Source organism: Meleagris gallopavo, chromosome 3, assembly GCF_905368555.1.
Source record: "Meleagris gallopavo chromosome 3, MGAL_WU_HG_1.1, whole genome shotgun sequence".
Taxonomy (NCBI): domain Eukaryota; kingdom Metazoa; phylum Chordata; class Aves; order Galliformes; family Phasianidae; genus Meleagris; species Meleagris gallopavo.
Window position 1 is genome coordinate 17,404,846 of NC_139406.1, and position 13,563 is coordinate 17,418,408.

At 35.4% G+C, this 13,563-nt stretch overlaps 1 protein-coding gene across 28 annotated transcripts in view; it reads right to left on the reverse strand.

The window, feature by feature from the left end:
* The window catches only part of LOC116216434 (uncharacterized), a 393,379-nt gene that overhangs the window by 168,147 nt on the left and 211,669 nt on the right, over positions 1-13,563 (reverse strand). For 16 of the 28 annotated variants that reach the window (XM_085220372.1, XM_085220373.1, XM_085220371.1 and 13 more), the window contains exons 5-6: positions 9,041-9,101; positions 8,073-8,224 (exon numbers count right to left, since the gene is read on the reverse strand). The exons of 11 other annotated variants lie outside the window; for them this stretch is intronic. The gene's annotated coding sequence lies outside the window, so the exon portion shown is untranslated. Of the gene's footprint in view, positions 1-8,072; positions 8,225-9,040; positions 9,102-11,934; positions 11,980-13,563 lie in introns of all 28 variants that reach the window. One more of the 28 variants, XM_085220374.1, reaches the window with a different exon arrangement.

Here is a 13,563-nt window from a genome sequence, read left to right on the forward strand (position 1 = left end):
CACTCAAAGGGCAGCAGCTTCCTTCCTCTCCGGACCACCATACTACTCTGATGTGATCTTTTGGAGATGTGAAGAAGAGACAGGTTCAGAAGTGTTTGACTGCCAAATCAGTAGGGAAAACAGAGATCAGGCCCCATAGGTAGTTGATTACAATGCAGTACAGACTGCCATTACCTTCCCTATGTAAAAAAAAAAAAAAAAAAAAAATTCTGTTGAAAAAATAGGGGAAGAAAAGAACATTCAGATGAAATTTAAAACAAATTTGTCTTATAACTCCAGAATATAAAAGCCAACAGATTTTCTTTTTGTTGTTACTGCTTGCCTGGGGTTTCTGTAGGTTTCTTGTAGCTGGACATACAGTTCAGAACACTGACAAATAAACTACCAGTTAGAAAACAGCATTAAATAATTAAATCAACAGTTGCATATCAAATATCTCATTTTCAACTTTTTCTGCAGATATAAAAAAAATAAACCTGGACATATTTTCAAAGGGTTTTTCACTTGTTTTATTTTGGGTTAAGAAGTTCTATGTATGGAGTTCTATTGATCTTGTTCCTAAACATTAATGGGGAAAAAAAATGTTACAAGTAGATGCTAAAATAAAAAAAAAGGACAATTGATAAAATAGTACCAGGTAAACTCAGCTATTATTATCACAGCATTTTGCTTTCAAAGATTTTCTGCACATTCATGTAAACCCATCCATGTTAGCCAGCTGGCATCGTGCTCTCAGCCCCTCATTCTCACAAGGACGTTCTATTTCAGAAGATGCATAGCATTATGCATTTAAAAAAGATGCTTAGAAGATGAATTAGGGCAGGAGGAACACATCTCAAACTATAAATCTTCCACAACAGACATGAAGGTGGGACCTGCTGGCACATTACCCTTCTACCTTTATCCGTTAGAATGGCACCAGAGATAACAGTACATGATAGACTCGGCATGCTCACACAAGGGCCTGGATCAGGGAAAGAGAAGAAAGTGGTTTCAGGAGCAATGAAAAATGAAGCTGTGATCATCACGGAAATCATATCATCATATGCTTCTCCAATTCACAGACCCCTGCTTCTCTTTCCTAGGGGCCTTTCATGTGCACAAGGTAATTTGAAGTTCTTACAGGAGAATTACATACGGAGTCTCCAATTGATTACCCTTAAAAATAGTCTAGATTCTTTTCACATCCTCAATAGAAAAATAATAATAATAATAATAAAACAAAAACCTAAAAACAGATGCAGTTCTCAGTCTGTCAAAATAAACTACATAACTCAAAGTCAAAGATGACATAGTAAGGAATAGATCTGCTGGAAAAGTATGCCAACTCTAGAACATAAAGTGAATTTAAAGAAAAAATAGGTATTTTAACCCAAATGTGGACCAAAGGCAAAACTTTGACAGAAAGAAATGCTGATGTTTCATTAACATTTCAGAAATTTCAGCATTTCTAAGAATGCTGTTTCTGATACATTGTAAAAGCTACATAAGAAAAGTTAAAATTAGGATAATAACAGACATTAATAAATTTATAAGGAAAAAAACCCACAAAATTAATGTTTTCTGGCCACCTGGCTTCTACTTAACTAAATCTGAGGCATGAAATGCAACTACGATTTACCCCAGATAAAAGGTCAGAAGAAGCAGGGGGTTGAAACTAGATGATCGTTGTGGTTCTTTTCAACCCACACCATTCTATTATTCTATGATTCTATGACATCATACCTGTAATATGGTACAGATATACCCAATTATATTAAAACATTTTTATTAGTAAGAAAAGAGTTCAAAGCCTATCCTTGTTTAGAAATAGCTGCCTAAAAGGATCCTCAAGCCTTTCATGAAAATAGACTCAGAGATATATAAATTAAGCTGTCTCTAGTACATTAATTGTTACTTTAACCTCTCGATTCCCCTCCCTATTCTTCCTCCCCCCCTCCCATCCTTAAACTATTTTTCCCTCACATTTATTTTTCCATTTGGCAGTCCTATAATAACTTTTCAAACTTCTCCTACTCACTACAGAATTTCTGTGTTACATCTTTTATTCCCTCTACTAAGTCATTAGGTCAAGAGACTCTTCTTAACTAATTTGATAAAAGCCTAGTCTTCCATGGAGCTGACTCCTTCCACCATTTTTTCCCAGTTAATGTCTGAGAGGTAACATTTTTCATCACTTCAGTTCAGAAATGAGAAGTTTTCATGCAGCAGGAGAGTTTTCTTCACATTTCTGAGCCTTAGGTTTTTCTATTCCAGAGAATACTATCAGTGCAACACTAGAAAGCACAGGCTGCCAAACAACAGAGCAACAGCTTTTTAGCGGGCTGTGTATTTTCTTAAAATTACTCTACAATAACCTGTTATCATTATTTTCAAGAGCATATAGTAAAATTAAAAAAAAAAAAATGCCTTCCAAGAAAATAGCCTTCCTTGAAAAAAAATCTCTATTAAATACCCACTTTCAGTATTCATTAGCAAGGAGAAAAAAGGGATCAAAAACTTTGCAGAAAACTTTTTACTTGACCGTTTTAAGCAGTGTAGTACTTGCCTTCCATGTTACAGGTTAATTTTCTCCCTTCTGTAACAGCTTTGTTATTCAGAAGGCTTTTTTCCCCCTATGAAAGGAGGAGGATGTGGTCTAAATATCTATATGCAAACACACACACATCTTTTTATATGCTGTTAATTTTGTATTGAAACTCCCATCTCTACCTTTTCCTTCTATGACAGGAATTAGTGAAATTGGCTAGTGTAGATTGCACAAGAGGTCAAAGCAGATGATCACAGCAATCCCACAATCCCTTAAGACCCCAACAACTGGGAGATGATGGTAACAAGAACATAATTTGATACATAACAGTAGGGCTAAAGTTTTAATAGGTAGGAAGACTGCATTACCCACACAAACAGGTCTTTCAACACTAAGGCTAAAGCACACTGTTTGGATAATTTAGCATAAGAGCGAGTTACAGTTGTCCCTGCTGGTGTGTTTTACAGATCCAGAGATTACCACACTGCTATCCTCATTCTTTACAAATAGCATATTTTAAATGATTAAATAAGTGGTAGAATAAAGTTTCATTATCAAAAGACAGGTAACCACAGAGTTTATTTAAAGAACGCTTCTGAAAGAAGGATTCATTTTCCTGTAAGCAGCTGTTGGTAATGGAGAAGGAGCAGCTGGTAGATGTCAACAGCTGATGACATCAATTGCTGATCAGAAACTATGATTTCTGATAAAGGAAAAACACCATAACTCTTCCTGAACACTTCAAGCACTTATACTACTAGCAAGAGGGTTAAAATGTCTTGATTACCTTGTTATAAACTTGGGACATGTCTATCAATGGCCATAGAGCAAAAACTGTCCAAAAAAAACACAAAACAACAACAACAAACAACAACAACAACAAACAAACAAGCAAACAAAAAAAACCCCACCACAACATAAATCTAATTTGAGACAAAAAGCTACACTAGTTCTGTTCTGAGGACATAACAGATGTGTCCAAGATTTCTGTATCTTGAACTGTAACAAAAGTAAGAACATACTCTTTCCATTTTAGGGAGGCAGTACATAGGAAAAACTGTCAGTATACAGAAATTATTTAAAGTACATAATTCACAGTTGCTAAATCCCTATGCTTAGGTACTTCTTTCAGTAATACAGAGTCTGTTATCTTAAGTGTAAACATTTTACTATTATTCAAAACTTCCTGGAGTAAAAACAGATGAACTCAGAAAAAATGCCAGAATTATTTACTAAAGCTGAAAATGGTTTAAAGTAATGATTCTCCACTATATCCGCCTTGGTAAAAAAAAAAAAAACAAAAAAAACATTTTACTATCTAAAATGTCTAGCCAGTTTGTTGCTGGGTCTCCAACCTATTATGAAAGATAAAGATACTCAAAAGGCTAGGTTTTAGAGACTCCTAGATAAACACTAACTTTCAGTCAAGAAGATTTACATTGAAATCTGACAATATGAAATGATGAAGAAAGTTTGTTTCTTAATACCTTTATGGAGGGCATCTTCTTAAATTTACATCCCAAAAAGCAGAACATAAATGGTTTGCTTGACACTTCTAGTTTTTCATTCATGTCTTTTCAGACATAACTATTTCTAAATTTGAACCCAACCTTTAAATACTCATCCTAAGGAGAGATTATTTAATGAATAAGTTGCAAAAATCCATTCAGTCTTTCTAATGATAAATGTTGATATAAAAAATACTTTACAACAGCATGAATACTTTCATTTTAACACTTAACATCTAGAAACACAATCAGTTTCAGATTGGTGCACAGTTCCCTCAGAGAAATGATATTCAAAAACCTCCATCAGCAGCATAGAAAAGATTTCACAAAGCACAATTTATTTATGGTTTAGAAGAAAGCTTTAGAATTAAAGCTCAGAACTGAATTTAGTCTGGAAATAAATAGATTTCTTTCTTTGACAGGAGGAGCAGCTTTGCTGTCTTGTCTGCATTACCTGTAGATCTGCTAACTTGTTCCTTGCAATTCAAAATTACTGACAACCCAAAAGTTTCCAGCTTCTCTCCCCCACCCTTGATTCCACAATCACTTAAATCAATCTGTACACTGCCAACTCAGCCTATTCACAGACAACAGCATCGGAATGGGCCAAATCACAAGCCAAACGGGCACTGCTAAAGATGAAAGAGCAACTGGTTTTCTGTTTTGTTGTTTTTTCACTTCTGCCAGCAGAAATATTAGGCATTGCTCATTATACCATGCAGTACTCTTTGATGATTCATCTTAAGAATTCCAACTGAGTTTCATGCTGATTGGTGCACTAGGGAACCACGGATCTACTCCGTTGGTTCCCTAACTCCGGTTCTAACTCCGGATTAATGACAATTCATCAAACAGTCTCCAACTTCATGGAGTATTTTCCTTCCTCTTCCTTCACAGTATCCTCAAGCACTAAATCCTAGCATCAAGCTAGCCAGCATATCTTTGAATGCTGAAACACTACCGAGCCTCAGGCTTCAGACATGAGAGCTGGCTCCCGTGTTCACCAGCCTGTGCCTCTGCCAGCTGTTTTGTTGGCAGAACACATAGAGAAAACTCAGATGTACAGCTAGTATGCCAAGCCATAGCTAATCCAAATGATCAGGAGATCAAGATCATTCCTGTATGTACTGAAACAGCATGTAGAATGTAGTCTAGAAACCTAGTAACTCAAGCAATTTGAGAGGATAGGAAGATGGAGGATGGAAAGCTATGAGTAGCATGTGAAAGACTATCCTATCAGTCCTATTTCTTCATTTATCTTAAATCAAATATGTAAGGATATTTTGTAAAAAATAAAGGATCCACAGTGCATAAAAACGGATGAAAAATTACCAACAAGTGCTGCAGAGGTAGAAAGGGAGAACACTGCTGTCACACTACAGAGTACCTACAGATATTACACAAACAAGGAATAAAGTACCAAACATTAAAAGCTTACTCAATTACTTCTAAATACAGTGCTATCTGCCTGAAAAGCCGCCACATTTGCCACACACCAGTTATTCACTGATGAGAGTTTCACTTTCCTGTATCTAACAAAATATGTCTCCCTGCTCCCTTCCCTCCCCCCCCCCCCCCCCCCCCAAAAAAAAAAATTCAGTGTACTTGAAATGCGAAGCACAAGGACTTTGGAGTGTGCTGGAGTATCATTCATTTCCAAATCAAACCTGATTGCTTTAATAAAAAGGAAACAGATGTAAATGGAAGAAGTCAACATACTAGGATTAGTTTTCCATATTTCCACCATTTTCCCTTCACCAAAAAACATTATAAATTAAGCTTACACAAAGCTCTGCTATTTTTAAAATTCATATCCATTACAATAAGGAAAAAAAAAAAGATGTCATCTCAGGAAACATCTAATTGCTTCTCCTTATTTTTACATTTTTATCCCCCCTTAAAGAGTCAAACAATTTATATAGGTAAATGGAACATTTCAACTTTGATAATTCAAACTGATAATTTCAGTCAATATCTTCAAGCTTTTCAAAATAGCACATAAGATACACTTTCACATAATTAAATGCTCTCGTCCTGCAAGGAGTGCAGCCAAAAATAAACATTCAAGCTATTCTTTAACTAGATCCGAAGCTAAGAATAGACCCAAGAGAAAAATATTCTATGATTTCAGAGAAAAATTAAGTCAAACCATTTTCACAGCATTGCTTTTCCAATTTATTCTGCTCATTTTCTCCATTACTGAGATGCAATTAACACTCAAATCCCATGAAACAAGATTCTGAACACCACAATACGCATGAGAGCAAAAGAATACTGATGTGAACCAGGTATTTGTACCTTTGCAATGTTTCTATCCCATTCAAAATATCCTTTAAAGAAAAAACAAAATAATTCAGATCCTGTCATTAACAGACTAAAAATACCAAGTAGCTAGTATTGTGGGAAATGTCGTCTTTTAAAACCTTATCTTGAAGTGAAATGCTTTTAAAAACCAAAAAACAAAAACAACAAAAAAAAAACTCCAAAACAAACAAACAATTTTTCAACGGATTAAATAAAAACAAATAAACAAACAAACAAAAAAAACATTAACCAACACATATTAATGGCAGAATTTCATTTTCTTGTCTTTTTAAATTCAAGTGGAATTCAACTCTATAACAAATTCTTCCAGATGTGGTTCAGAAAAGAACAATCATATACCTAGCTCCATCTGGAAATAAGTTATCAGACCAAATACAAAAAAATAACAGCATCATAGAAGACCAAATTCAAATTGTTTTAGTCATGAAATACAAGCTTATTTTGCAGAAAGCCTTTGACATTCGGATTTTTTTTCTAATTCTATCTAAAAAAGCAGTTGTATAACTTCACACATTGTTCCACTAAGTTCCACTGCAAAACCTCAAAATTACTATGCTGCCACATTTGATGTCTTCAAAATATTGCCATCATGTAATATGCAACTCAGTTTGAGGTATTAAATACTTACAAATGTGTTGTACACACAGCTGAAATATTATATTTTTCTAATATTGTAAAGGCAATATTAATTTATATGCATACATAAAGATCCAAAATTTTATGCATGTATATACACAAATATATATCCATAGATCTCCAAATACACACAACTCCATACAGATAGAAGTATTTTAAGTTTTTGTTCTGTTTGTTTTTAAGGAATTCTGCTATTCAGATATTCTTTCCTCCCCTTGTGCTTCCCCACTGCCCACTCAATCTTGATCAATATTAATCTCTCTTGCTCTCTAATTATGACATTAGTTCCGTAAAGGCCTATCACAGTTATGGTCTTTTTAAAACAGATAAGTAGTTTTGCCATTAAGAGTCTTTTACCTTTGTGCTATTAAGCAGGCAAGCTTAAGAGGGAATCCACTCTGACAGAGCCCTAGAGAAGCATTTAGGGGTGCTGCACAGACAATCTTCCAACAATGCTTTCAAGTAGAAAGTTAGGTGAAAGAAGTCCTTCAACTGAAGTTAATTTAACTATAACCTTGAGGTAAAGCCTTACTGAAGAAGTACATTAAGAAGAAATCTTCACTTAAATTAATTCATCCTGAAAGCTCAGCAGAGACATGTTCACATTCATAACTAGTCATATCAAAGCAGGGAGGCTTTTGGTAGAAAGTAGTATTAATTAAATAAGAAAGAGCTCCAGAAATTTCTATAACCAATAAAACTTTCAAAACCAATAAGGGAACAAACTAAAACACTTTTTATATTAACACACATGTTAATAAAAACTCCTTGTTCAGCAGACCCAGGTTCTTAACAGATTATTTTTCCTACTATTTGTCTGTTCTCTCCATCCATTCTTTTTGCTTTTTCAATCTCCCTTAAATCGCTCACCTTCTCTCATTTCCTTTGTAACTCTCTTCCGGCATCAAGCTTCCTCAGCTTAACCAATTCAGCTACCTCTCTTGTTCTAGATACACAGTTACAGGATATTTGTTTAAGGTCAATAGTAAGGACAAATATGACATGAGATCTACAAATAACTAAATTAAAAAAGAAATTTCTCTGAACTTCAAGGCTGGGGAACTCATGCTTACCTTCGTATGTATGATGTAAAATTACATATGAAATTAGGAATCTTTTCCACTGATGATTTCTCAACTTATTCTTGCATTTTTCTACATCATTTTTAGTGAAGTCACAGTTCCTTTCACTTCATGACTCATTTAGCTCCACCAATGAATAATTGCTATGAATTGAGTAAAACAAAATTTGGAGTTAAGCTCTTTAAATTATACTACAACAATTATTGCAAGTACAATTAAATTTCAGTGCTGTGCTAGAATATCACTGGGGTGCGTATTTAAACTTAATAAATAGTAAGCTTAAAAAAAAAAATGATTATATATTGTTCAAACATGGGCTGAAAGCACCACTTCATACAGATAAAAATGTATTGGTTTTTATTATTTGTTTTTCTATATATAGTTACTTTGGTTGCTTTGTTGTTAAAAAAATAAGTGATGATTTGGGATATTTACAAAGTTTCCAGTAATGCTTATATAAACATTACGCATCTCTTAGGTACAGACTAATGAAGCTATTGTCTGACACAAAATAGATTTTATAAAATTTGCTCTCCACTGTAGGACTAGAGAATAAATTAAGGTATTTAGCTTTCATTAGATTACAAACGAGATACTGAGATTACAATGCACAAACGATTACTTTTACTCCCGTAAAACTTAGACATTTAAATAGCATTATACAAGTTAATGCATTTAAGTCAATATAATCATTAGTAACAAATATTTTATTAAATAGATGTTTAGGTAGATTTTTTGGAAAAAAAAAAAATGAAGTGCAAAAAATCATTATATTCATTATTACCCATGGCTATTAAGATGGCATTTTTAGTAATGACCATTATTCCAAGTGTATCTTTAATGTAGAAAGCAAAGACCCTCTCTTTGAAATCTAAATTCCATTTCGTGCACTAGCTCTTTTGGGTTACATTACTACCATGTAAATTCTCATTAACTTAACATTTATCTAGCTACCTCACCTTCAAAATGTCACGTCTTAATTTCAGAGGCAACAGTGCTTTAAAACGCCACAAACGTATGCTGAAAAGATCATAAAATAGCATTAGTTCAGAATAAGCAGTAGCATAAAATCCATAATTATACTACATGAACACATTAAGATGACACTCTGTAGCAAAGGCCAGGAAGTCATAACAGAAAGAGAGGACTTGTCAAAATCAGAGCCAAATACTGTTTGCTAACTAAAATTAACTTCAGTCTAAAATCTTGTACTAGGAAACATTACTGTAAGCCATTAAGGCACATAAGAAGGGAAAGAAACCTCAAGAAGCCAGACAAAAGGCAATGAACAGTCAAAGTAATGCCCCGCATGTATTTGGGATAGCCACTTACTTACATTTGTTCCTTTCCTCTAGTAAGCACTTCTTCATATCTACAATCACCATTTTTGCTCTCAAATAGGTTTTTCATTCTACTTATCTATCACTGGTTATTACCAGCTACCTTCATCACAGAGCTTCATGAGATACCAATTCTCAGGTGGTACAACCAAGCCAACTCAAATACCACAGTATTTCTGTACTCTCAACAGAAAGGGAGGATTGTTCATTTAGAGAGCAAGACGACTCAACATGAAAATGACTTTGTCCCAAGTCATCTGAACAGATATTAAAATATGATCCTTCCCAGTCATGTGAGGCAAGATTCACCCAGTAAAGCAATCTGCAGTGATGGAGGATTTTTTTTTTTTTCTTCCAGCAATGATTTTCAGTACTGATGGCTTCTTATTTAAAACTGCTGGACTAGCTTCAGAATTAGATTCCATTGTTTTGAATTCAACAGATTTCTATTTAACATTAACATTAATTAAATTTTTCGCAGTGAGTTTTGTTTAGAAATGCTGCATTTGTTTCATTATATATTGATTAAATCTGGTGGAGCAAGCAACTTTTTCTTTTCTTGTATAAAACGCAACAAAAATCTCGGCTTTTTCAATAGCTAACATCAAAAGAACAGAAAGAAGTTTCTCTGACAGACAGTAAATACTTATGACTGGATCACCAATTTAAACTTTTGCTCCCACAGCCTTTTTTACTAATACAGTAATGTCAGAAGACAAGCAGTAAAGGCAAGTTGTGGAAGAGGTTCATTCCCTCTCTGGTAACCTTTGATGCTAACATTCTTTTAGCAGACTGAGTAGAATTGATTGAATAACCTGTTATTGTAGGCCATAGCATGCCATTCTTCAACAAAGTAGCAGCTGAAAGTAATAATGTTGTTTCCTTTAAATACTCCCTTCTGAGATCAGAGCATTGAATATAAACATTTCAAACATTAAAAAGAAGTTACAAGCCATGAGTTAAAGATCTTAAAAAAAAAAAAAAAAAAAAAAAAAAAAAAAAGTAAATTAAAAAAAAAATCACTGAACCCAGGATACTCCAGAATCCAGATTACTCAGTTCCAGGTGCTTAAGTGCAATATGAGACATTCTCAGACAAAAGAGGTCTCTCCTCTCTCCTCTCTCTGGTCCATGGGTGCAGCTGTTCTTGTGCTCCTCAGCCAGCAGCAGGACTGAATGCTTATTTTAGAGGGACATGTTAAAGCACACCATGTTGACAAAGTCAGTCACACACAAAGAGCAGTGTTTCTGCCAGCACTCACAGAATCACCAACACTACATATTTCAGCTCTACAATCATGTCTTGCTCCTCTTCAGCTGATTAGAGTTGAAGCTCATTTGTGATAAAAATACAGCACCACTTCATTGCACCTACATTCATAGAGGTCTCAAATATCATCAGACTCCACACCTATCAGATAACCGTTCCCAAACTCTCCGTGCCTTAGTCACTGCTTCAGATCTTGAGCCTTTTCAGATGCAGGGCTCCTGTTTGCCAGCCAGCCCAATTTGGCATCTGGTAGCTCCCTGAATATACATGGAACAGAACTCCATCTGAGTTATTTAAACTAGGTAAAGAAAAACTTAACACAGATCAATTGCTGGCACTTAAACCTACGTACCCTGTGATCCCTGGCTACTTCTCCAGTAGCAGACCTTTCAACACATACACCTGCTGTCCCTCCAGTTCCTGGTATTCAGAGCTTTCATCACACACACAACAGATTACACAGTAAAAACAGTTTCATTAAGAAGACAGGGTAGGCTGCAATGAACATGTACTTGGCTCAGTCAGATAAACGTACTGACACGTAGATGTTTAAATGTGACTGGAACCTTTTATTCTCTTCTCTATGTTTTCCTACACTTATACCTCTCCAGTGTCTCCAACACCACCTACCATTGTCTTTTCCTTTCTCTTCCACCCTCATCTCCTCTCAACAAAGTCTCCTTAACTACTTTTTCCCCATTGGTCTCATTTTGGCTTTAACCATATTTCAATTTGGAATTCCTGACGTTGTTACCTAGATCACCTTGCTCTTGCATAGCAATACCACTAAGCATGCTTACAGCAATTTCTGAGACACCTTTTGCAGTACACTGGAATTTGATAGTTGCTGCTAAAGTCCAGCCACACCAAATGCATCCAAATGACTGAGTACCTATTGACTATGCCTCTGGAATTTTTACATGAAGTTGAAACCCACAAGAGGAACTCAATTTCCATTCGAATGGAATCACATCTTATATAAACTGCAGACTCTTGAGGGACTAATCTGCCAGCATAGCAAACAGCAAAAGCTGGGGGTAGATCGTGCCTGCTGATAGGCCCATTACCCTAATACCTACTGAAAATGTTTATAATAATCTACACCCAGACAGGTAGATGTCTGAATTCATCCACTAAAATGTGAAGGCAGGCAAGAACAATGAACTCCTTGTAACACTTTGTTAAAACCAAGCTACTAGCTAAGATAGTTTCAAAGTACAAAAAAATATTGTGGAGATCCTCACCAGGAGCAGTAGTTTCCCCCAAGTCAGCTACACATCACATATTTCCTGTGACAAAAACAGGAGGGAAGAAAAAAAAAAGAAATCTCAAACTAGATGTTCTTACAGTTTCTCTTGTGAAAGCTGTTCTAAAAGCCATGAAGTATGAAACAGGGATGAGATATGAATACACATGACACTGATACACACATTTGGAAGAAAATTAGGAAAAGAAGATCATTACAAAATTCCTTTGGGACTTTGAATATGACCCTGTATGTCAAGCTCTAACTCAGAGAAATTTTAATACAACCAAAGTTATAAACCTCAGAAGCCAAAAGTTATAATGAAAATTTGGAGTGACCTGTACTACAGCAGCAAATACTGCTATAATCTAATTTCCCCTATGATTCAGAAATGAGTTCAATTTCTTTTTCTTAATGACATTCTACTCTGACCATTTAAAGCCTACTTATTAGAGACAATATAGCAGAATACGCACAAAAAAAAGTTATCAATTAAATAGAATCAACTTCTCTCTTTAACCTTTTTCCATTCAGTTTCTTTTGTGGGCTGACAAAATTTTCTTTTCCCATGAACCTTCTCATATTTTCTAAAGCAGGAGTTACTTCTTAAAATCAGCCAGCTTTTTTGAGGTCAAGAAATAGGGGGTAATTGCACTTTCAGATAATGAGTATGCAAATCAGGTGAGAAGAGATGCACTGGAGAGTTGGACTTCAGTTTTTTTTTCTCCCAGAATTAAAACAGACATTAAGTGATTAGTGAAGCTTAGCCATTATTAGCATCATTAATTATTCACAGTCATAGATATGATTTGAAAAGCAGTTTTGTTTTCCTGCACTTTTTCTTGCTAATACTTTAGCAAAAACACTAAGGCAGATTAAACTGAGTCTGTAAATTCCTGCAGAGAGTACCTCACTGACCTCTTGTTTAAGTTCCACAAGAATCACCCAGGTGGCAACTGGTCATTCCTCAGAACCCACTTTCACGTGGTCCAGAATACCATACTTCACTGTGTCATTTACTCTCGATGCTGTAGTTCACAAAGTTATTCTCTCAGACAAAAAGTTTACTTTTCTAATACTGTTCCTGTTCCTTACACCTGCATAGAAGTTCTCGTGACATCATAAGAAATCATTCTTTTTATTCAGAGCCCTTCCCTATCCTTCCTACAGTCCACCTTTAGGTACTGGAAGGCTCTCTAAATGTCTCCCCAGAGCCTTCTCTTCCCCAAGCTGAACCATTCCAACTCTCTCAGTATGCCTTCATAGGAGAGATGCTCCAGGCCTCTGATAATCCTCACAGTCTACTCTCAACCCACTTCAACATGTCCATATCCTTCCAGTGCTGGAAGCCCCAGTAATGGATGCCATACAGCAGGTGAGACTTCATAAAGGCAGAGGAGAATGGTAGAATGGATTCCAAAAAAGAATGACCAGCAAGTTCATATGGGGAATAATGTCCCGTTTAAAACATTCTGCTTTTATAGGGAAGATAAAGATATAGGAGATGTAACCCCTGGCAAATAAACTGATGTGCTCTTCTTCGTCAGGCTCTCCTCCCTGCTGCTCAACTAGACTGCGCATATTGCCTCAGTGTTATGGTGAGGCCTATCCACCTTTCGGACACTCA